This window comes from Pagrus major, chromosome 21 (genome assembly GCF_040436345.1).
Source record: "Pagrus major chromosome 21, Pma_NU_1.0".
In the NCBI taxonomy this organism is placed as follows: domain Eukaryota; kingdom Metazoa; phylum Chordata; class Actinopteri; order Spariformes; family Sparidae; genus Pagrus; species Pagrus major.
In genome coordinates this window covers 15,858,537-15,862,851 of record NC_133235.1, presented here as the reverse complement: position 1 = coordinate 15,862,851, position 4,315 = coordinate 15,858,537, and positions in this window count along the sequence as shown.

Sequence of the window (4,315 nt, the reverse complement as noted above, 5' to 3'; positions counted from 1 at the left end):
TCTTGCTGGCTGGACTCTTATAGAATACAGAAGGAGAATAATGAAACAGTACAAATTATATAAAGGCCTCACCCCTGTTTGAGCCGTGTCTAATGACTGGTGCAAAAAATGTAAACAGATTGACAGTGGCGCAACAGGAACATAGTATTGATTTGAAAGCAAAGTTCTTCTCAGCTGTACGGAGCATTTTAGCATCTCTCAGATGGTTGCTTTTATTTTACAGCTTGCAACTTTGCTGTTTTGGTTCACACTCACCACTCTCATCAGGCAACAGCAGTAAGAAGCTCTAAGAAACCCACTGCAAGCTACCTACACAGCACTAAACAGCTGACAGACAAAGTTAGCACTCAGGTAGCGCTAAAGAGCCAAATATTTTTGGTGGTCACTGAAAACGGAGCTGTAGCAAGACTGATGTTCTTCAGGTGGAACAGAAATAATAATTTCAATGTTTCCCAGTATATGCTTGATATGTAAATATGCAGATGTTGGCTAACAAGTCTCACCATGTCAACCCATGTCAAAACGTGATAACGTGTCGGCGTTGTGTTTACAACTTTTTCTCTGCTGCACCCGAGTGGACAAAATATGTGTTTATGCCGGTTTAAGTAGCCGCTAGGGTGTCAAAATCATCACCACACCAGCTCTTCATTGAACTAGATGTTTTTACAGTGAATTAAACAGTTAGAATTGTTTGGCTGCAAAATTCCACTAGTATTTTATTCCCACTATCTTTGAGTTCAGCCTGACATGTTTAATATATTCAGGAACTTAAATCATAAAATCCTGTGGTGTTTGAGAAAACAGGCTGTGCAGCTGGACACCAGAAAATCAGCAGGGTTGAAGAAGTTAAGCTCAAGATGATGGCAAGAACATCTCAGTGAGAACACATTACTGTTACTGTCAGTAATCTAAGTCAGTGACTCCTCGGGGCCAGTAACAAACAATAAACAGTTAAACAATTAACATCCCATAACTCAGTGTGAGTTTTATGTTCATTGTGCGCCACTCCCCTCTCATTCCACTCTTTACAACACTCTCCAGAAATGACACAAACGTCTACTGGGAGACATGAGGAAAAAAAAGAGGCAAACAGAAAACAGCGCAGTCATCCAGCTCTTCAGAACACGGCCTTAATGAGAAACAGAGAGACAGCAACTTTGAAATGTCCCCAACCACATTCATCTGCTCTGACATGTTTAGGGACACTGATGATAAAGGCTTAATGCAAAAAACATGTGAGAAAAATCCTTGATGGTTGAAATAGAGAATAACAAGTTTCAGCATTAACAGGAAAAAGTTTTATAATAATATCAACACTCTCCATAGGGAACGTCTTTCACTGTCCCGTTGAGCCTTTTCAAATCAAAGCAGTCTTATTTGCACCTCTCATAGATCACATTCCTGCAGCGACACAAAGAGGGTGCAGCGATGCTTTGATTAGCCACACAGGACAACGCAGGGGTCAACACACCAGAACAAGCCTCCCAGTTTCACCTCCCTGCCTCCAGCCTCTCCTCTATACAGACTTCGTATTAATACCCCTTCCGGCCTTCTTCTTGCAAATCCCATCAGTCTGTTTGTCCGGATCTCGCTCGGCGGCTTTTCCAGATCCAGAGAAAAGAAGGAATTGAGAGAGAGAGAGAGGAGGGCTGGAGTTACTCTCCCAGAGCGTGGATCCAGGATTAGAGGAAAAAGAGCAAATACCATGGAGCGTATAGAAGGAGGCAGCCTTGAGGGTTAAGACTGCAGACAATAGAAATTAATTAGAAACTCCCTCAGTGGAGGATTGCTCTGCTGATTAAGGATTGGAGGATTATTGGATAAGCACATGAAATACTGTTTTTGTGCACGGCAGGGCCTCCTTCACTATCATCCCTACTTATGTGAAAGCATGGATGTAAACTTTACACTGCAAAAAGAATATATTTGGGTGAACATATCCTTTAAGGTTGAAACATTATCTTATTCCAGCATCGTAAAGATTCTGAGCTGGCATGACTGAGAAAAACCTACAATCTTCTTTAGTTGGGGATGTGATGCTTTTCTCGGTAAATTGCAGAAACAAAGGTAATTTAATTGTGACACCGGTGAGCTTGTGAACAATTCCTCACTATTTTCTGACATTATATTGACTAAATGGTCAACAAATATTTCTTAAATCAGATGTGCAAAGTAAAGGTGGAGTTTTAACAGGATCTTATTCTCTATCTGCTAAATCAAATGAAACAAGAAGATGTAATGTACGCTGTGCTGTGTCCCGTGATGTTCTTTTAAGTCAAAAATGGTTAACTCATAAAAGTCGTAAGTTGTGAGGCTGATAATCAGTAAATGTAAGCTGAAATAGTCAGAAAATAGGGCATCATAAAAGAGAAAAAAAATGAGTTGGGTGCTTCTATGCAGATGTAATCAGTGTCCAAAGGCGGTTACAACACAGTTGGCTCAGTGTCGGAGCGGCTGGGTGAATGAATGAAGGGGAGCTGAAGACTCCCGCCTCAGGGTCAAAAGATCAGAGAGACGACAGCAAAGAAACGAGTTGAAAAGAGACAGAGTCAGAAACTCAAGGCCAAGGTCTCTCTCTCTCTCTCTCTCTCTCACACACACACACACACACACACAGGTGTCTGTGAACGTCTGTTGCTGTTCCCCGCTCCAGGCAGGCAGGCCATGATGAGAGGGTGAATAATTTGAGAGCGACATTCAAGAAGAATGTGCAGCATTCATCACTGACGATGACAAGCAGGATGTCGGACACTAATGGAATGAATGAAACCTCCTGGGTAGTCCTGGGACAACTTAATCCCTCTCCTTTATCCTCAACATTCTGCATTTATCTGATCGCTCCTTCACTTTTCTATCTGTGTCGACTATTTTAACATCTCAACATCGATGCGACCGCAGCCGCTTATTTTGAAACAGGACTGAGTACAAAAACCCTTTCATGTTGCCATGTTTAGTGTCAGGTTCATTCTGGCTTCTCGTTTGTGCCCCAGTGACCTTTCAGAAGAGGCCAGAATCAAGACTGAAATCTGAAGAGTTCAAGAATAATAACCTTTTTATTTTGGGTTTGTCATTTTGGAGCTTTTGCACAATAAGGTGTCCTAGATAAAGTAGTCTAAAGTCCTATTCTTACAGTAATCTTTTTGAGAATCATGATTTTGCAACACATTTATGTTTCGAGATAATTAGGAGGATATGTCTTGGTCCAAGTCTCAAAGTAGTCCCAAGTCATTTTTTCTTGGGCAAATCAAGTCACAGGTTGTGTCAAGTCAATTTCAAGTTGAGTCCTAGTTAAAGCTCCTGTTGGTAAGATAGTAATACTGATACTTTGTAGGTCGGGTCGGCCACCAATCCGAAGGCATCAGTATTTGACGAGTTGGGATCGAGACTCAAACATCAAACTTTCTTACAAACAAGAGCTTTAAGAAGTCAATTACTTTATACAAGTTATTTAATCTTAATTTCTTCTCAATCAAATTAATATTCCCTCTCCATGACTTTCAAAGGTGCAATACATGAGAATTTGCTACGTCTTGAATTCATACTCAGCATTTCACCAGAGTAACAGCTACCTGCTGCTAACTGTAGCTAGTTAGCTCAGCTAGCCACACAGCTAGCAGTCCAGAATGTGAGCTCTGAGTGGTATTACGGTATTTTTTTTTTTATTTCTGAACAAAAATTCTAACATATTGCACCTTTAAACAATGAAATACTGACAGCCAGACTAAAAAACAAAAACAAAGCTGAAAACATAAAATGAGCATAGACAAGTGATTACAGTCATGTCTCAGTGTCCAAGTTGACTCAAGTCATTTATTTTCAAGTTGCAAGTCATCAAAACAGAGACTCCAGCAGACTCCAGTCTGTCTCTGGAGGAAGTAAGAAGAAAGAAACCATTGACCCGATGAAAGGATGCCTTCACTGCAGAAAAAATGAGTCTAACGTTGAGTACAAATCTGGTTTTCTTCAAACCCAGAAGTAAAAGTTTAAAGATGTTACTTGTAAAGTCTCATTTTAAGGGGGTTTACTTGAAAATAATGTTAAAAAACAGATCTAGATGTGGCACTATGATGTTGTGATGACACAATGGTGGTGCTGGTTTGCAAATTTGCATTAGAGAAATTCAAACCATTTCAATCATTTTGACATATTTTTAAGACTCCAAACATCTACAGGTGCAGCATTTGTGAACATGGGTGACTTTTTGCAGCGTGCACCTCACGGGAGAAAACTTCACCACACACTCCACGCCCATAAAACCTCTCCAGAGGAAGAGGAGGAGGAGGAGGAGGAGGCGGGTGGGGGGCGTTGAGTCCAG